This window comes from Giraffa tippelskirchi, chromosome 2, assembly GCF_054371585.1.
Source record: "Giraffa tippelskirchi isolate mGirTip1 chromosome 2, T2T-mGirTip1v1.2.pri, whole genome shotgun sequence".
Lineage (NCBI taxonomy): Eukaryota > Metazoa > Chordata > Mammalia > Artiodactyla > Giraffidae > Giraffa > Giraffa tippelskirchi.
In genome coordinates, this window is record NC_137276.1 from 146,135,780 (window position 1) to 146,157,350 (window position 21,571).

The 21,571-nt window shown below is 40.5% G+C and overlaps 1 long non-coding RNA gene across 4 annotated transcripts in view; it reads left to right on the plus strand.

Moving 5' to 3' along the window:
- Nucleotides 1–21,571, plus strand: part of LOC145523559 (uncharacterized) — an 880,911-nt gene that overhangs the window by 76,669 nt on the left and 782,671 nt on the right. For all 4 annotated transcript variants that reach the window (XR_014066716.1, XR_014066705.1, XR_014066702.1 and 1 more), the window contains exon 2: nucleotides 13,270–13,601. This is a non-coding gene — a long non-coding RNA (uncharacterized LOC145523559). The remainder of the gene's footprint in view (nucleotides 1–13,269; nucleotides 13,602–21,571) is intronic.

Sequence of the window (21,571 nt, forward strand, 5' to 3'; positions counted from 1 at the left end):
TAATCTAGGACTAGTTTTCCCTGTTACTTGGAGCAAAGCCCCCTTTTGAGTATTCTCACTGACACCCGCATGAATTATGAGGCTTTTTAATTTGGCTAATGGAAACAGGCAATTATTTCAGCCCACCTGAAATAGTACCCTATTTTATTCCCTTTCATATTTTCAGTTTCATTTCGTGCTTTTATTTTGTCCTCACCTGATGCAGTAATCAGTACTTAGCTGAACGTCAAGAGTTACAACCCTGCAGATGTCCAGCTCTTTTCCCTCTGGAAATCTGCCTTGTGAATTCTAGACGCTTTGGCTAGATTCTGTGTGTGTGTGTCACACTCACAATTCGGTCTCCTCAACTTAGGGAGACAGTCAGGCTCCGCTTGGTTTCCCCTCCCTGTGCCAAGCAAGCCTGGAAATTTTTTCTAGGCACAAAGCTAAGGCAATCATATAATCATAGTGCCAGTCTTTATTTATTTCCCATCTTTCAAGGATCACTGTTCTTTGTTCCTGATGACCAGAGTTTTGTGAACCATTGTTTCATATGAAGAAATGTTTGTTTGTTTCAGGATAAATTCACTTATAGTCATCCCAAGGAATGGGGAGTGGGGGGTGGGATTGGTTCCAAGTCCCATCCCCCCTTCCTGTGGATACCAAAGTTTGTGGATTCTTAAGTCTCTTATATAAAGTGGTACATCCTTCCATATATTTTAGAGCATCTGTAGATTGCTTGTGATACTTAATGAAATATAAGTGTTATATATAAATAGTTGCCTGTGGGCAGCAAAATCAAGTTTTGAGTTTGGAATTTTCTGGAAATTTTTTCCTGAATATTTTCAATGTGCAATTGATTAAATCTTTGGATGTGGAGCTCAGAAACACTGCACCAACTCTATTGTTATTTCACGTTGTTCAGAGTTCTTCGAAATATTATTCTTGACAGGAAAAGATGACCTGAATAAGACAAAGCCATTGGTAATATAATACAATATATTCATTTAAAAAATGTTTCATAGGCTCTCTGGAACTTGTTACCTAATTAAGCAGTAAGAGACATTATCCAGCCCTCACAATCATATGGTTATTGGATGGCAGTTGCATCTGCTGAGTTTAGGAGCCCAGAACAAAGAAATGGGTTGAATGTAGAGTGAGGAAAGAGTTTCTGTGGGTCATTGGGATGGAGATGAGCAGGAGGCTGGTAGAAATATGGCTCTGAAGCTCAGGAAAGAGAGAGAATGGCTAAAACTACAGATGCTGGAGAAATCCTCATAAAGGCCAGTGCCCAACAGAAGAGAGCTATTTTAAGTTTTGTGAATAGAAATTACATGTGAACAACTTTGTAATAGATAAAATCACTCCAGTCTAAAAGGATTTATTTGTATTAACAATGGGTTCTGTTCACTGCAGCGTGTTGTATGTGTGCGTGCATGCACCCATGTACATGGTCTCTTTCTCCCTATTACACAGGCAGGAAACAAAAACTTCAACCCTAAAGAATATTTTGTAACATCCTATCATATAGACTGGCATCTCTAACTCTTCTTTAGAATTTGTAACAGTAAGTAAAAAGAGTAGGCTAAATGATCTGCTTTTCTCCTGGTTTCGAAAATCACCTGTTTGCAGGCCAATATAACATATATCAAAAATTTTTATAAGAATACTGAAAAAAATATGACAGTTTGCTAGGTACTTTGATATATCATGTAGCTGTTGAATTCACTGGAATTAAATGAATAAACGATACTATTATTAATATAAGTCTCATGGTATTTCAAGACTTGGCTCAAGTTGAAACTTTCAGTATTATAAATTTTTGCTTTCAGTATTATAGATTTCTCCAGTCAGTGGTTTGGAACCTGTGTCAAAAGGATGAGAAAATATAGGGTAAAACCTATTCATCTAAAATAGCAGTTCAACAATTTATGTAGATATTAGATACATTTAATTTAGATTATATGAGAACTTGGATCACTGTATTTTTATTGTTAGGAGAAAAATTCAGGACATAGTATTATATCATACAGCTGTCAGGCCACACTAGTTACACTTGATCATCTCATTATCAAGTCTACCCCAGTCAATTGGAAAAATCAGCATTTTAAAGATAGCTTTATATTTTCAGGGATACAAAAAAACTAAATATAGGAGGAAGGTCAGTCAGTAGTCAGTGCCACCTAATTTTTTTTTTCTGGTCAGCTTATGAAAACGTTTCTATGTTTCTCATATTTGGGGGGAGGAAATCAATAGCAACTATAAATCTTCTGCTTTTATTTTAAATCATTTTTCCAGCTTCATTGAGGTATAAATAAAATTGTATATATATAAAGTTTACAGCACAATGATTTGACATATGTATGCATTGTGAAATGATTACCACAATCAAGTTGATTAACACATCTGTCATATGGTTACCTTTGTGTGGGTGTGGGTGTGTGGTGAGAATGCTTAACATGTATTCTCTTAATGCTACCTAATATTCTTGCACTTTGTTTAGCAGGAAGTCCAGCTGACCTTCATTAGGTCACAGTCCCTCTGAAATCACAGTCGTCTTGTTGCTAATTGGGCAAGTCAGTTATTTGAATGGAGAGAGTAGTCTGTATAGTGTTCCTTCAGCTCCATGGTATCTCTGGAGCTAATTTTTAAAGGTTAATCTTGAAACTTTACCTTTTCTTAGGGAATGCCTTCTTGTAAGCAAATTTATATCTACTGTGCAGATTTAATAATATGGCTGAAAAGAAACCAAATCTACTCAGAGAGAGAAGCTCAAACTGATTTACAAATGGAACTGAAGTGTCAGGCTTGATGACAGAATTCTGGAGAACATGCAGTTTAGAGCATGATGTTTGATTTAGTTTACTTCATTTTTGTCTTTTTAGTACTTTAGAACCATCAGTACATGGTACACAGAACAATTAGATGTTTAGCAACACAGTTCATAATGAAGCTTAATTCTGTTTCCTAATTTCATTAATTATTGGGTTAAGAAAATCAGGTGTTTGTCGTAAAGTAGTAGTTGCAGTAAAGTAGTATTTCATGAAATACTATATTGTGTGTGTGTGTGTGTGTGTGTGCGCGCGCACGTTCATGTGTGCATGTTTTAGGAGAAAGGAAGAGAACTGAAGCCTCTTACTGAAAATTTAACAATTTAATTCACTTTTGATACAAATCATTCTAAAACATACTACATAGTTTCTTGTTGTTTGTAACATCATGGTAAGAAAGAAAAAATTTCTGAATTTTTTCAGGAAAGATAAATTCCTATATCTCCTGCCATATAAAAACTGATCCGTTTTTGCCTTTTCTCAAACTTTGTGCCATTTGCATGCAGAGTTGTACAATAGGAATTATTTAAAATACATTCGATGTAAACTAATAATCTCAGGCTTGTTCTAGATGTTTAATATGAACACTATTTTTCAGTAGGGCCTCTGACTTTTATTTCAATAGCGTTATTACATAGGAAACTCTGTAAACACTGAATTTTAATTCCAACAAGGCATTTGATAAGTCTCTTAAGATATCATTTTGAGCAAAATGGAAAAATATTAGTAAGACCAGGGTTAATTTAGGTGTATTTTAACTGAAGAAATGACCACAAGAGTTTCTAAAAAATTAAAATAACACTGTGTGCTTTTCCCTTATTAAAAAAGCAGTATGTGTTATCTGTAGGCACTTTGGAAAATACAGCCAACTACGAGACAGAGAATGAAAACCACAAACAATAGCAAATCCAAACCCACATTTAGCCACTCTCCACGTTTTGGTATATATGTTAATGTAAAATGAAATGATACCTTTCATTTCTTCTGGGAATCTCTTTTTTCTTTCTTCTATTTAGTACATCATGGGCATGTTTCCATGTCCCTGTTTTCTTTCAACATCGTTTTAAAGAAATGCATGGTATTTTATCAGGTGGAGATACTTTAATACATTTACCAAATCCTCTGTTGGTGTTTCCAATGTTTTTGTTGTTAAGGTCAGGACATTATATTGAACTTGTTAAAGACCTTTTTAGCATCTATTAAATCAATTAAATGATTTTTTTCCATTAACTTTTTGTCATGGTGAAGTATTTTAAATTTCAAATCACTGGCATTTCTAGAAATTCCCTTGTTTGGTCATGGTGTTTATTTTTCTTTCATTTTAGTTATGAAAAATTTCAAACATACTTCAAAATGTAGGGAATAACGTAATGAATCCTCATATAATCTCTTCCTAAACCCCATAATTATTGGTATTCTTGATTCAGCTCTTCTCTCCTTCCCTTTTTGGTGGAATGTTTTAAAGCAAACTCTAGGACCATTTTCTGTTTTACCCATTAATACTATAATGTGGCTTTCTAACAGATAAGGACTTTAAAAATGCAAGCACAATGCCATTTTGATATCTAACAAAAAGTACCAGTTAATACTATTTTCTTAGAGACATCTAATAATTTATCCAAGTTGTTTCTCTAATTGCCACTACTATTGGGCTTTTTTGAATTGTTGGTTTAAGAAGTCTCTTAATCAGCGAGAGTCTCTTAATCAACAAGAGCACGTTTCATGCTGAAGAAATGGGGTCATTTCTTGAATCTCCTGCATTCAACCTTCAGCTGACTGCATCCTGTAGTTGTAAACAGTCTCCTTTCCCCTGCATTTCCTACAACTGGTAGTTAGACCTAGAGGCTTGATTAGATGAAAGTTCAACTTTTAAGCAAGAAAATGTCAAAAGTGAGCTGTAGCCTTGATTTTATACCACATTAGGAGGCACACGCAATTTGGTTCTTCTATTTTTAATGGTTGATCAGTGGTTTCCGGCGCTGCAGTCTGATTCCTCCATTTAAGGGGTCCTCATCATTTGTGGATCCTTTCTGTCCAGTGCTAGATTTGATTGGCCACTATTTTATTTAGTTTTTTTTTTATCTGCAGTTCATAAGTGAGCTAGTTCTCTTGATTTCTTTCTGTGCATTATCTTTGACAGGTACAGGCAATAGGATTAAAGAGTAGAGAATCCAAAGAGGATGGTGCTTTGATGTCAGGCAACCTGGTTTCTATCTCAGAAGGCTCTAATCACCTGTCTGAGATAGGCGTAGAACTTGAATGCCTGAGGGAGAAATTGGCAAGAATATGATCAGAACCAAATCAGATGCCTGTCCTGAGAAAAGGGAACATAATTTAGAGTGTTCTCCAATATTCAGGCAACTTCAGTCTCCTGCTAGTCACTGGGGTCTTGATTTCCAGATCTATTTAGTGTTAAGAGACTCTGCGGTTGGGGGAATCATGCAGAAGAGCCCCCTCCAGTCTGGCTAGTATAGCCTTCCTCATATCCAGAAATATAAAAGGGCATTTCATTCTTTTTTAAAAAATTTATTTATTTTAATTGGAAGATAATAACTTTACAATATTGTGATGGTTTTTGCTATACATCAACGTGAATCAGCCATAGATATCCATGTGTCCCCACATCCTGAAGCCCCCTCACACCTCGGGATAGGACACCCTATCCCTCTAGGTTGTCCCAGAGCACCAGCTTTGGGTGCCCTGCTTCATGCATCAAACTTGCGCTGGTCATCTATTTCATTTTTTCTAGATAACAAACAAGCCTTTTGAATGGATGTTGTTTTAGGACTTCAACTATTCACTATTTTTTTCCTCACCGTTTACTGCCTGGAAGTTTTATTTCCTTATCTGGTTATAATTTAAGAAATATTTCTCATTGCCAGAAGGCTGACTTCTTGAGAGGAAAGATATTATATTTTGCATACACATGTGCACACACATATGATCGTGTACTTGGGGTGGTTTTAGCTGTTGACATCCTGAGGCTTAAAGGAAGGGAGTTGAAAGATGACTTTCAAAGGTAAGGTCTTTGGGGCTACAGGACACATCCAGTCAGTAGGGAGACCTTTGCTCTACGTTCCCCTTCCTTCATTGTGATCTTGATCTGGGGCCTCTGATTGCTTCTTTTTTAAACATTCTCTATTTATTTATTTATTTATTGTTTTGGCCAAGCCGTGCAGCATGTGGGATCTTAGTTCCCCAATCAGGGATTGAACCTGTGCCCCCTGCAGTGGAAGAGAGAAGTCCCTACCACTGGACCATCAGGAAAGTACCCCTCCAGCTTCTTTATCAGGTTTCCCTGCTGGCTCAGATGGTAAAGAATCTGCCTGCAATGCAGAAGATCTGGGTTTGATCCCTGGGTTGGGAAGATCCCCTGGAGGAGGGCATGACAACCCACTCCAGTATTCTTGCCTGGAGAATCCCCATGGGCAGAGGAGCCTGGCGGGCTACAGTCCATGGGGTTGCAAAGAGTCGGACATGACTGAGAGACTCAGCACAGCACAGTTTCTTTATCATTCCTTACTGCTAAAATACTGAAACTTTAGGTAATGTGCTTTTACAGTGTTCTGGACCAACCTCAGCCAACAATTTCATTTTGATATCCTGGCAGGTTCATTACTGAGGTTAATTTAAGACATAGTTTCCAAGCATGCCTCCTTTGTTCAGTCATTACTTGATCAACATTCACTGAACCTTCTTGTACCAGGCACTGGTGTATGCTGAGCATATACCAAGTTGAATAGATGTGTTTCCTGCTTTCCAGCAAAGAGCAAAATAATTACAACATATTACAAGATATGAACGTGAAAGTATGGAGAAGGAGAAACTAATTCTCTCTTGGGGAGGTGATATTTCTCTTGGGTTCTAATGATTTTTCTGCTCCTCCCAAACCTCAAATCTCTACTTTCAGTGGGGCAACTTAATATGTTCCTCTTGTTTAGAGCAAGAAGATAATCAAGATAAAGTACCTCTAGAAAGATTAACCATCTAGGAAAGCAGTATCCTTTCTCAGTATTCCTGTACTCTGTCCTCATGAAAAAAAAACTTTTCCTCTTCTACCTCTTGTGTAGGGCAATGGCCCAAAAGACTGTTATAATGAGCAACAGTTCACATTCAGAGTGGTGCTATTGTCCCTTTTTTTGCACATCAGTATGTTCACTGGATTTTTTTCTCTCTCCAGTCTTTTTCCTGTAGCCTGACAGTTACTAAAGCTGTGTGACTAGTAAGGACTGAAGTTAGAGAAGGGTCAGAGCACCCTTCAAAATAAGAGCCTGTTGGAAATATATTAGGAGGAGGCCTGTGATGGCACTGTGAATAACCATATTATCTTGATCTTGCCCATCTTATTATTTTGCTTGTTCCCCATCTGCAGACGGAGAAGGCAATGGCACCCCACTCCAGTACTCTTGCCTGGAAAATCCCATGGATGGAGGAGCCTGGTAGGCTGCAGTCCATGGGGTCACTAATAGTCGGACACGACTGAGCGACTTCACTTTCAATTTTCACTTTCATGCATTGGAGAAGGAAATGGCAACCCACTCCAGTGTTCTTGCCTGGAGAATCCCAGGGACGGCAGAGCCTGGTAGGCTGCCATCTATGGGGTCGCACAGAGTCGGACAAGACTGAGGTGACTTAGCAGCTTAGCAGCCATCTGCAGAAGCAAGGATGACGCTAAACTGAAGTCCCTGTCTCCCAATGTAATGGAAAGTTGCCATCTCCACCTCTGTGGGATGAACATAATAAGCAATGGGAAAAAAAAGTGTCTTTCTAAAATGTTTTCCACTGTGTGTTTATCCACAATAGGAATTGCGGTACCCATGGTGGTGGGAGCTCCCTTTCACCCCACCTTTCACCCCACCTTTCACCGAAGCCTCCAGATGGAAACTCTGTCACGTGTCATATGCAAGTGCTCCCTGGGGGTAGGTCACGGAGTAAAATGGCAAACAAAAGAACACATTATTGGTATGCTCACTGTTCTATTTTGAAAATACCTCAATTGTACAGAACATTTAGGATGCTTGTAAATGTCACATTCCCAAGGAAGCCCAGTGTTCTAAAAATTTTTTTCAAAATAATGTTGCCACACGTCTGTCTGCCCAAATCACCCTTCTCATCATGATATTTAACAGAACCAGGAAGTTCACACTTCAGTCTAAAGGTTGACCTACATGACCCCTCCACCAAAAGACAGGAAGTGGCTCACTGTGTTTTTATAGCACATGATCTGAGAAGAGGAAAGCATTCTCTGCAATGGGCACATGCTGAGACTGCAGTTTTTGAAAAAAGTCATTGTTTTGACTTCCTGACACTCACAGTGCTTTTAGTCTCTGCTCTCAGCACTCTAGGAGGGGATATGTATCCTGTTTCTGTGTTTGAGGAGGAAGATGAGAAGCTGGGTAAATTGCTGCTTGGTAGACTGACATACAGTTATGTGACCCCCAAGGGAAATTGAGGTTTCACACTATCTAGGGATAGAAAGACATCAAATTCTGGAGGGAGTTTAATTCTTTAAAATTCTGAATAATAAAATGTTTTCAAATATTAAATATTTTCATTTTAGCTCATGTTTCAAAGATTTTTATTATCAACTTTTAATTTATATACTGGCATCTGTCATGGTCTAGTAAGGAAAAAGAAAGCATAGTTGGTATTTCAAACTGAGGGTATTCAATACAAGGCTTTAATAGCCTGAAAGAAAGGAAAAGGATGGTAAGCTAAACCAGAGATCAGTAAACCAGAAGTAGTTACCATCCCTAGGCTGGGAGGACAAAAAAGACAAAGGTGGGGACAGCAGAAGTGGCGAGCAGAGGGGAGGGGCTGCTGCTTCCATGGGAGCCTGCAGGAGAGACCACAGCTTAGATGTGCTGAGATGAGAGTGGGGTGCCTCACGGCTGGTGCTGGGGCAGCTGGGACTTCTGAGAGTTGCGGACCCAAAGGGGTTCCGCACAGTACCAAAAGACTAGTACTTGAGTCTTTGCTGCCTGTTTGTGCTGGAGAGACACTGAAGCTGTTGGAAGCAGGAGAAATCTCTCCTCCTCCCTTTCAGTCTCCCCCCACAGTGCCTGTCTCTGGCAGAATCTAACTGGAACACTGGCAAGAGAATCTTAGAAGTATGGTCCTCATATCCCCAGCCCCAGAGTCATGGGGTACTGTGTAGAAAGCTGAGAGACAATACATGAATAAATGATCACAGATATGCCTCCCTTGGCTACCAGTTCTCCACACCCTCTCTTCTACCCATTTTAAAACTTCTACTGGACAATAAGAACAATACAAGACTTCTGTCTAGCGAGTTATAACTTCATTTATAAAAATATACTTTCATCTCCTTACCCTCAAAATGGAGTCACAAATCTCTAATGCTCTTCATACCTATCTTTGGTGATTTTAATTACCTTTTTGCTTTTTTTTCATTAAAGACTATTATAAATTTAATTGTCACTAACACTATTTGTATAAAATAATAGGGAATTAGGATAAAGAAAATGAGTGGAAACAAGTGAGGAAGAAACAGTTCATATCTGCTACTTTATTTCTGGAACTGGTCACAAATCCTCAAATGATGCTTATAAATTCTCTTTCCTACCACCAATTCTATAGTCCCTTTGCCTTTAACCAGCTGGTTAGTGTTTTTTACCTGGTGAGGTGACCTAAACCTTTATTCTTGGGTCTAAATTATTTTTCGGTCCTGTCTGTTTTGCACATGATAAATGACTACAAGATGCCTCAGAGAGTCCTCTCAGTTCTAAACTTATTTCTCCTGCCAGCACTGTGTAGCAACCAGTACAGATCAACAGAATCAATCACCCCAACCAAATATAGTAACCCCTTCCTTTGGTTCAGTGATATGAGGAACCCAGGTTGCCAGATGGCAGTCTCAGTTTCCAATTCAATAGAAACACTGTCAGTCTTCCTGTAGGAACTAAACTCTCTAACAAGCGCACATTACATAAAGTTGTGAGAGTAAGAAGCAAAAATTCAGTAAGTGGATTATTAAGGGTAACAGAGGAACTACTGTTATTTTCATCTTTTCATTCCAGATCCATGGATTCTGACTCTGGAAGAAAAAAAGCACCATTTATTGGTCACTGGTTTGCCATTTTAACCATTGTTTAGGGTTTTATTTATTTGGCTGCATCAGGTCTCATTTATGGCACACAGGCTCTGGGGCATGTGGTCTCAGTAGTCATGGGGCACAGGCTTAGGTGCTCTGTGGCATATGGAATCTTAGTTCCCCAACCAGGGATTGAACCCGTCTCCTGCATTGCCAAGTGGATTTTCAACCACTGGACCACCAGGGAAGTCCCTACTGGTCACTGGTTTAAGCCATACACTGCATCCTGTAGGATTGTGCGTACCTCACAAGGTGATCTCTCAATTAGACCCGTAAATAAATCTTTTGGAGGCCAGGCCACCTGCTTCAAGGGATGAGTGGCAATACCAATAAGTTCCATGGGCATGAACCCATTCATTGCTGCACTTTTTTGGCTGTGAAGTGAGTTGTTTAATCTGAAGCAATTTATGTGGATGCCAAGAAAGAGAATAAAGCAGCCCATAAGCCCGTGGATCCTGTGTTCACAGAAGTTTTGCAAGCAGAGAAAACAAACAAATCAGTGTCCAGAATAAGTGCTTATCCCAGTGAAGACTTGTAGCCCCTCCACTATGGAAGGGGTGCAGCATAGCTGGTGGCTGAACTGGCCCCCTTCTCCACCACATGGGGCTACAACGGGAACCAGTAATGCTTCTGCTATTGTCAGCTTGAGTACTTGGTAGTGCTCACCAGATTGCTGGTAACCTGGTCATTATTGGGGATGAGAACTCCCTGTTGTTGGGCCCATATGCAACATCCATTCCTGATGTCATTCATGTCTTGTGTACACAGACCTATTGACTAAGTACCTGGGTATTTGGAGAAAGAAACTGACAGGCATCCATTGGATAGGTTTTCTTTTCTACCTGATTATGAGTGTGTGTGTGTTAGTCGCTCAGTCATGTCTGACTCTTTGCGACCCCATGGATTGGGGCCTGCCAGGCTCCTCCATCCATGGGATTTTGCAGGCAAGAATACTGGAGTGGGTTGCCATTCCCTTCTCCAGAGGACCTTCCTGACCCAGGGATCGAACGTGGGTCTCTCGCACTGCAGGCAGACTCTTCACCGTCTGAGCCACTAGGGCAGACTTTGATTATTGAGAGCTTCATCTATGGCACCCCACTCCAGTACTCTTGCCTGGAAAATCCCATGGACGGAGGAGCCTGGTAGGCTGTAGTCCATTGGGTCGCTAAGAGTCGGACACGACTGAGCGACTTCACTTTCACTTTTCCCTTTCATGCACTGGAGAAGGAAATGGCAGCCCACTCCAGTATTCTTGCCTGGAGAATCCTAGGGACGGCAGAGCCTGGTGAGCTGCCGTCCATGGGGTCGCACAGAGTCGGACACGACTGAAGCGACTTAGCAGCAGCAGCAGCAGCAGCATCTAAAGCATTTGCTTTTGTGAGCATTCTCACAACACTTAAAACATTCATGTGAATACCCTCATTCTCTGTGCCAGTTTAAGAGGTCTGTCAACATACTGCTTTGCTGTCTCTCCATCCTTTCTTTCCAAACCGGCAATGATCCAGCCTAACCATTAGTCGTTATCCCTGGAGCAGTGTAGGTCTGTCTGTATCTTGGGCCATCTCTCAGTCCAGTCAAAGCAGACACTGTGATATATTACTTCAAGATTTTCTCACTGAAAGGATTTCCCTTCTTCAGTGTTTTTGTTTGTTTTGTTTTTTTTTAAGCACACTCCTGAGCTATAGTGTTCAATTCTTCCTTTGCCAGTATATTGAGAAAAAGCATCTGTAAACCAGATCCTTCCTTGGTCATTTGTTCACAGGCAGAGCTCCATGAAAACCTAGTGTTAGTTGAAGGAAAGATGGCAGTGCAGCGGAAGAATGTGCCATAAAAGCCTGAGTCATCAGCACTTCTGACATTATTGTTGCTTTGGGATGTGTTTCAGCCTAATTTTACACATACCATTTCCACTGGGTGATGAAGTGTTGCTGTACATGCTTAATTTTGTAACCTAATGAATCAGATAACACCCAGTCAGTTACAGGCAGCTCAAGTCACAGGGCCAGGGGTTTATTCTCTGTAAGGTCCAATAACGAGGCAGGAGCACTTTTGGCAAAGAACAGTTATCTGGGAAAGAAGACCCCTCTGTACTTCAAACTCTCAGGGTGTGCGCCTTGGTTATCCTTTGGGGGTTTGCATGGGTTCTGTACAAGATCCCTGTTTACCAAGGAAGCATCCAGTGCTACTGGATCTGCTGGCTCATAAGGCCTGTGAAGCAGTGTAGCTTGTGTGGGATTAGTCTATGGCCTACCTCCTGGACTAGTTGCAGAGCCTTCTTTCACCTGGTCACCACCCAATTCTGGCTACATCAACAAACCAGTTGGTTTTTTCAGAGGAGCACAGTCAGAGGTGCCATACTTTGCCTCCAAAATACAGAGGGCCATGATATGGTCAAAATTATTCTTGGTTACAACTTTTCTTTTATTCCGAGAGAATATGATCCAGAATACTGGGCCCCTAGAAACCTCATCTAGGTGGCTGAGTCCTAGCTTTCAAGAGTTGTTATTTAATACTTGTCCCTTTTGATAAGTGTGTGTCTTAGGCATGTAATGCAGCACATGCTACTATTGATCATCTGTTTCAAACATCATGATGTCCCCTATGCAGTGAACCAGTTTGATCTCTTGAGGGATCAAGGTCCCTGCAGACGGGATTATGCCCAGAGACTTGACATGGTCCTAAGACAAGATGGTTAGGGTATTCTCTGGTAGCCTTTTCATTTTTAAATTGATGCCAAGTAAAAAGCATTTGTTAGATTAACAGCTGCCTAACTATAGGACCATCATACAGAAGTTTGAGTTTGAGCTTAAGAGGTAATGGGAGAATACTTGGAATAAAGTTCTTCACAGTTGGTACAATGTGGGAATATGTGGTATGCGATGTAGTAGTTGGGGACAAACATGGAAGAAATTTTAAAAAGTATATCAAGATATGATTACTGGGTCTTTGTTTGAAAAGGACAACATTATATAACTTTTGTGCCATTCTTTGCTCATTATAAAACACTGTTACATCTTTTGAGGATAACATAGAAGATATATGAAATCATAATGGAAAAGAGACTAAGTACATAACGAAAAGTGTTCTTAATAGACTTGTACATAAAACAGTCAGGCTAAAGTATATTCCCACTGTGTAGATGAGGAAAGTGAGACTTTCTATTTTTAGGTGCTTATCTGAGTACTCACAGCTGATCAGTAATAGAGTTTCAAATCAAAACTAGAGCTTGATATGTTGATATAGGTGATATTGTTAGGCTATGTGCATATATTTGCATAATTAAAACATCAATTTGCATATTCTTGTTTTATTTTCTCATTTCCTACTCCCTAAACTCTATCCTAGGGGAACAGAAGCAGAGAGAAGGAGGAACTCTTTAAGACTGTGAAAGAATTGGTGGCCTTTGATTTGTTCTTCAAGTAGCAGAGATCTGTACCCAGCTCTCTCAAAGCATCCTGAGGAAGAACTTGGAGAGGAGTGACTGTGTGGCACCCCCAGAGAGACTGGATCTTAGAGGCTGGGCTTTTCAGCCCCGGCAAAGAGTTCAGAGCAAGCTGAGAAGGAGTCAGCAGAGCTGTCTGAACTTAAGAGAGTGTCAGTGCTTGGACAGTGAGCACAGGGGTGGTGACTGGTGTGGACTGAAGACAAAGGGGCTTCATCCAAGTGACGTCACCTAGGTAAGTTCCCAGGGGCTTTCTCACAATACCGAGAGGCCCAGTGAGATGACGACTTATCTTCCAATCTGTTTTGATTTTGGAGCAAAATGAAATATTGTGACATTTTGCATAAACCCTTGTGTGTGGACTCAAAGTGCTGCCCCCTCTGCATATATTTGTTTTGGGGGCACAGAAGGTGAAAGTAGGGCAGCAGTAAGGCTGGAACTGTGATTCTGGGTATCAGAGAGCTTGAAAATTTGCTTCATATCACCAAGGGCTTAAAGGGAGCAGAGTGGCCTTGCATGCACCTTAATATCTCTCTCCAGCCAACGTGTTTTCAGTTTATTATTGGTGTGTGCCAGTGGCTGATTCACTTAGCTGTTTGGAAGAGAGTGCTAATGAGGCCAAGGTCAGGGTTCTCATTTCCATACAGGCAAATACTCTTAGTGAGAGAGAGCTTCAGCTTCAGTCACCACAGATTAAATCCCTCATCGGCACCAACTGCCTTACAGATACGTGAGCTGTGTGATGAGAGGTCAGGTGAGAGGATGTGAACGAGTCGGAATAAAGCCTCACCACCTCCCATGGCAAGAACTCAAAACAGATGTTCTGTAGAGACCCCTGAAATCTGTGTGAGTGCTCACAAAGGAGCCACCTGAACTAATTCATCAAAAGAGGAATATATCAAACCAAGTGCTTCTGGTTTCTGAATAGAGCCTGAGACGGCAAAAGGCTCTATCATTCATTGGTTTAGTGCCATATCTGATCAGCACTAAATATTTTGCTCGTGCACGCGGTGTGGTGTAATTTATAAAAATAGCACAGATTTTAAGAAGCATGTTAAAAATTCTGCAAAATGAAGCTGAGGATCTTAAGATTACATTTTAAATAAAAATTATATAAAGGAATCCATATTTAGAAGATACACAGTATTCATAAGATTTTTTTCCCGTTGTGGTATAACTTATGTACGATACAGTAGTCTTTAGGGCTTAGAGCAGTGAATTTGGGCAATTATATAAACTCATGTAATCACCGCTCAAAACAAGATATAGAACATTTTGTCATTCCAGAAAGTTCCCTTCGGCTCTTTCTCAGTCATTTCCTCCTCTCCTTTCCCAGGTGACCACTGTTATGTCACCGTAGGTTATTTTTGCCTTTTCTTGAACTTCATTTGGAGAAGGAAATGGCAACCCACTGCAGTAATCTTGCCTGGAGAATTCCATGGGCAGAGGAGCCTGACAGACTACAGTCCATGGGTTGCAAAGAGTCAGGCATGACTGAGCAACTATCACTCAACTGTCACTCACTGAATTTCATTTAGATGTAATCAATCAGTGTGATAATAATCAATAATAATCAAGCACTTTTTTGGTGTCTAGCATTTTTCACTCAACATAATGTTTTTGAGGTTCATATGCATTATTACATTGCGTCAGAAGGTTATTTCTTTTTATTTTTGGTGTAAAGTTATTACAATTTGTCCATCATCCTGTTGATGAATATTTGTTTCTTGTTTCCAACTATTAGGACTAAGGCTGCTATAAACATCTTCCTAAAGTTATTAAAATTCATGTTTAAATTCCCATTTTTCAGTGCTAAACCTCTGAGAACAGAAGTTCTTATGGTAACTCCATAATCTCATTCATGATTCTTTCACTTTGCTTTGATTTTCTTTAATTGTTATCGAGATCTAGGAGTTTAAAAAAGCTAAATTTCCCCAAGTGGTGGGTAAGTTATAGGTATAGTACTGAGAACAAACAAAAAAGCAGGTTCCCTGCACCCAGGTGGGCATCAACTTCAACTTCCTGAGTGGCGCCTGGTTAAATCAAACATGCTTGTTTTTCCATCCTGCTTTCCAAAGCTATTCCTGTTTGCCAATATGAGTTCATTCAGTTTGTTTGTTTGTTCAACCAAAATTTGTCAGACTCTTATTATATATTTGTTGGGCTTGAGCTGACTTTGCATTCATGACAGCAAGGGTTACATTTGAATCAGAACTCAGACAATAATGTTTGGTCTGCCCAGCACAATGCCAAGCACATAATGGAATTGAAATGTGTGTTTTTGAGTGAATGAAGGAACTCCCAGTTTAGCGTGGAGATTGCCCCGAATACAAATAAACTGGTATAGTGAAAGTATGGAGAGAGTACTGTAGAAATATCTAGAGCATAAATATATGTTCTTGTTTTTACCCGAGCCCATTTGGTCTTATTGCTCTAAAGACACGTTCTCTGTTGGACTGTAATTTGTCTATGTATGGCTTTCTCCCCCATTTTGGGGCAGAACAGAGAATGTTTCCTGTTAGTCTTGGTATCTCTAGCCCTCAGCCCATGGCCTGACACTTGGAACGGAATCACTAACTCTGTATAGGTTCCCCCCAATGCCCCTGCCAAAAAAAAAAAAAAAAATTAATCAGGAAAAGGGACATTTGAGATGGGCCTTGGAGAGGAGATCCTGGTGGTAGAGGGTGGTGAGGGATGGTTCCAAACAGTGAGAAATTGTGGTCCTTTGGGTACTAGTCGTTTTCTCTCTTGGAAGATGGTCCCATTCAATTTCCTGAATCACTGTCATGATTTTGGATCTCTTTTAGCAATGCAGTTTTAAATTAACTTTTTAAAAGCCCTTACTGCATACACATCTACATGGCAAAATGGCCCTGAGCCAAGATTTTTTTCTTATATAAGGTTATGTTCTTGTCATTTCTTTGAACAATTATTCTGTTGAATGCCTTGAATACAAAAGAAGAATATAACAAAAACAAAATAGTTGCCTAACATTTCAAAAGAGGTTTTTATCCTGAATAGAATGAATAAAGAGAATTGTTATTATTATGACTTTTAGCCGTTCCAGGTGGAAGAATGATCTATTTTTCAAATAATTAAAAAAAAATTAAATGGTTTCTTCTTCATAGTTCAGTTCAGTGGCTCAGTCGTGCCTGACTCTTTGTGACCCCATGAACGGCGGCATGCCAGGCCTCCCTGTCCATCACCAACTCCCAGAGTCCACCCAAACCCATGTCCATTGAGTCGGTGATGCCATCCAACCATCTCATCCTCTGTCTTCCACTTCTCCTCCTGCCCTCTATCTTTCCCAGCATCAGGGTCTTTTCCAGTGAGTTAGCTCTTTGTATCAGGTGGCCAAAGTATTGGAGTTTCAGCTTCAACATCAGTCCTTCCAATGAACACCCAGGACTGATCGCCTTTAGGATGGAATGATTGGATCTCCTTGCAGTCCAGGGGACTCTCAAGAGTCTTCTCCAACACCACAGTTCAAAAGCATCAATTCTTCAGCGCTTAGCTTTCTTTATAGTCCAACTCTCACATCCATACATGACCACTGGAAAAACCATAAGTTGGTCATCAAATTCAGCTAACATAATTTATTATTGAGCTGTATGCATTGCATTGGTTTAAAGAGAATATTAACAAAGAAATTAGAATCTCTTTATTTCATTTATTATACCAGTGGAAACCCATATAAAGATTCAGGAAGAGTATTTTATCCTTACTTTTTTTCCTTTACACTTAGAGGTTTGAGTAAATTGCATAGGAAACTTTTCTGATTGAATGTTGAAGGTCATCTTTTAGTAAGCATGGCACAAAATGATTCTGGGCATTATGAATTCTAAGATATAAATTACAGGAGTTTTGAAGATAGGAATGACTTTTGTAGGCAATGCATTGCACCAGGAGCAGAGTGGAAATGTCATCACTTATGTTTTATTTTGGAGAAGATCATCTTTTCAATTCTTTCAGTTCCTACTTTGCTTTCATAGATTTTGGCATAAAATAAATCTCATATTCTTTATAGATATAACATAGAAGTCTAATATTTCAGAATTTAGAATAAAACTTTCATTCTATGCTTTTAATAAGATCTTAAAGCATTTAGGAAGCGTTAATTAAGTTTTACAAAGCAACTCTAAGATGATTTGATCAATTCAAAAACAGTTATAAAGTCTGTACTCAGCTTTCAATTACTGTATGTCCCAGTGGAGAAAAAGCACAGATAATACAAACCACAGATAATACCCCCAAAACATTTCTATTGAATGAACCATGGTACAGATAGTTTTTAAATGCAGCTAGTTCAAAATCCTTTATATTTGATCTTAGAATGAGTTACATGATTTTTTAATGAAATCATATGAAAATATACTATCATAGTTATGCTTTAATTAAATGAAATCTATGGTGAATTCATCTCCTTGTATATATTCTGATTACTGAAAGGAAGAAATAGCTCTGTGTCAGGCTGTTTGTTAGAAGTGGTCCAGAGATGTGTGTTTTTGCCTGTCTATAGTCTGCAAAGTGAAATCACCTATGTTGCATTTCATATTACTTTAGAGATCAGAGAGCTTTCCTCCTAGATAAACCACATCAGCGTGAGACCAGCTCATTTGGTAGGTAAAAATGAGGTCTACTATAATGACAGATAATTTGCTGGCAATGGTTAATAATGTTACTATTTACAATTAAGAGGAAAGAGAGGGGCAATGAAATTCTTTTTTACAATGGAATAATGTTTGAGTAAGTAGTCCCATCTACCTCATGTCATGCAGCAACCACTAAAAAATTGTAACTAGGTAACAACAACCTCAACCAAGAGAGACAGCACTTCTTCTAGGCTGTGTCTTTCTCTAGTTCCTGTTTCTGGGTTGGATGCCCCTTCTGCCTGAGATTGAATGTGACCTATTGTCAGTATATTCTTCATTATAGTTCCTCTGAGAGATCCTGTGCTGTTTGACATTTGGGACCATGGCAATATTATTTATCATTTTATTTCCAAATCCTAGCCACGTATTTGGCCCATGATTGAGTGTGTGTTAATTGCTCAGTTGTGTCCGACTCATTGTGACCCCACAACTGTAACCTGCCAGGCTCCTCTGTCCATGGCATTTCCCAGGCAAGAATACTGGAGTGGGTTGCTATTTTCCTTCTCTAGGGGATCTTCCTGACGGAGGGATTGAACCTGGGTCTCCTGCATTGCTGGCAGATTCTTTACTGTCTGAGCCATCAGGGAAGCCCATGATTATCACTCACTAAATACTAATTTCAGTCAAAAAGGATGTTACTATTAATAATAGAAAAAAAGAGGGCTTCCCAGGTGGCTTCAGTGGTAAAGAATCTGCCTGCCAGTGCAGAAGATGCAGGATACACAGGTTCCCTGGGTTAGGAAGATCCCCTGGAGGAGGGCATGGCAACCCACTCTAGTATTCTTGCCTGGAGAATCCCATGGACAGAGGAGCCTGGAGGGCTACAGGACATGGGGTCACAAAGAGTCAGACATGACTGAACAACTAACAATTTCACTTTCACTTTCACAATTATGTATCTATTTGTGTGATCTTATTTTATTTTTTGCTCCTGCCTCCATGTAGGCAAACACTATGCATTTTTGTCTTGTTTTGTCATTGCTACTCTATCCTCAAGCTTAGCACAGGGTCTGTTACATAATATGCATGTGTATATATTTCTTGACTGGATAAATGAATTCATTTGCATTCATTGCATGCATTCCCAGTTGGACTGGGTTAGCAGGTAGAATAATCACACAGGGCTTCATTGATGGGGAAGAAAGCAAGAGCGCAATTATCAAATGAATATGATTTGGGGCCAGAAAAGGACGCCATAGATGCTGAGACTCAGAATCAGTGGTCAGGGTTGCCTGTCCCTCTTGCCTAAAGGGGCAGTGGGTCCAGGGGCTTTTGGATTAGCGCTGAGCAGAGATGTGTCCACAGGTGCTCTCAGCAGTGTGCAGAGGTCTTGGGACCCTGTGATCTGGAAGCCACAGAGGGCTGAAGTAGTGTGTTTTGAACATGTTTGGTTCAGTTCATCACTAAGCTCAGAAGGCTGTTAGAGATCTCACTCAGAATTGAGTGTATGCAAGGTTCTTTTTCTCCCCTTCCCTACCTCAGCCTGTATTAAGATATCTGAAGTTGAGGAAACCCCAACAATCATCCAAAAACATTTCACCACCACTCCAGCCCTGCTTCTCCAAACAGCATTAGTGTTCTTTTTGCCTGATACACACACACACTCATGGGGTGGAAACTTGTAGGTTTGTGCACAGAAAGCATGTTGGGAAAGCAACACTCAGAGTCCTTCCCCTTCCTTGAGCAGGCCTTCACAAAAGAGTACTTTCTGTTCCTCCTGTAGGAAGTCGCGGAGGGAGGCCTAATAGGATTCTTCTGCACACAGCTCGCCCTGTACCGAGGTGAATCATGCATTTCTCTGATCAAGCCTTGCCTTCAGTGACTCAGGGCTCTCATGGTGTCCCCTGCACCCTTACCCTGGGCTGCCTCTCAGCTGTGGCGTGCAGCCTCTCTCATTCACAGGAGGGCAGATGCCATCTTCCGGTCAAGTTCTCTCTCCAATAAACCACTCTGCTTAGGGCTCACCCTGGTGTGATAAAACTGTGGCAGGCCTAATAATAGAAACCACAAATCCTGCCTGCCAATCCTGCATGCTAACCTCTAATCCACTTGTAGCAAGGACAAATGTTTTCAGGAAAATAAAATGACTCTGCGTAGAGCACAGTGACACAACCGCCCCCGTTGTCAAAATTTCCACCCAAAAGCCTAGAAAAAAGGGGCTGGGTTCTACACTCCTCTCCTCAGTCACCATATACCTGGTTTCAGCCTTCCTCTAATTTCTAATACAGCCTGAGTGACAAAAGCAATGAAAAAGAAAATGAAAAGAGGACAGGGGCAGGAGGAGGAAAGACACATACAATTTCATCATTGTTACAACTTATTTAACGATGGGAATTTGTCTTTTGTGTTTCAGTACAAGGCAGAGAGCCCAATAGGAGTTCAGTGTTAGATGAATAGGACTCTCACGTTAATCAAATGGAAAGTTGGCTATGTGGGTGGATTCCTTAACTGAGCAACTGGATTTGAGGATCTGAGGCAGCCAGCTCAGTGGAAAGTATCCTCAGAAAACCCAAGAGTGAGTCTTGGCTCACCACCCGCCAATCAGATCTGGTTCCGAGAGACAAATTATTTCATCCCTCCAGCCTTGGAACTCCGATCTCTAAAACAGTGTTGAAAGTAACAGCCCTACTGGCTGCACAGAGCTGGTGTTGAACCGTGGTGAGAGAGAACGCCTAGAAAATGCTGTGTAAACTGTAAATCTGCCTGTCACCAGGAGGAATAATTATCACTGGACACAAATCCATCGATTGTTTCTGATTGGCTGTACACAGAATTAAAGTCCCCCAGAAAATAGCTCAGCCTTCCTCTCTAGCTGCAGGACAGAGCTTCAACACTATTCTACTCAAACCTTGCCTCTCACCCTTCAGTCCTGAGGGTCTCCAAAGGGCTCTGGCTCTGAGTTAACTGTTACACCCCCAGCCAGTGGGACAGCAGGAGTTCCTGGTTTGATTTGTGTTGTAACCAGCTTGGCCCTGCTGCGGCTTGGTCACCAATGTGGTCTCACAAAGACACAAACCAGAGTGGAATTAAACACAAACTACGGTGAGAGAGGAGTTCTAGGAGGAATCTGATTTAGCAAATGAGGTATGTGAACAGGACTCGGGAAACTGTGACTGCAGACTTCTCTCAGGAGCTCGAACTTTCTCAGTTTTGAAACATCACCTTTACTTGGCCTGGTGGTGAGTGTCAGTGAATTAACAATGTACACTGAAGTCTCTCAGCTGGCAGTTTGATAAAATTTAAAATATTTTTCTCATTTAGTATCAGGTTAGAATTTTCATGGCATTAATGAAAGGACATGGTGCAATGGTAAAGGATCCGCTTGCTGATGCAAGAGATGCAAGAGTCTCAGGTTCGACCCCTGGGTCAGGAAGATCCCCTGGGGAAGAAAATGGCAACCCACTCCAGTATTCTTGCCTGGAGAATTCCATGGACAGAGAAGCCTGACAGGCTACAGTCCATAGGGTCGCAAAGAGTCAGATATGACTGAGAACACACACACGCAGAATGAAATGAATAGTAATGCTGTTAGGGAGAGAAAAGTTTTAGTAGC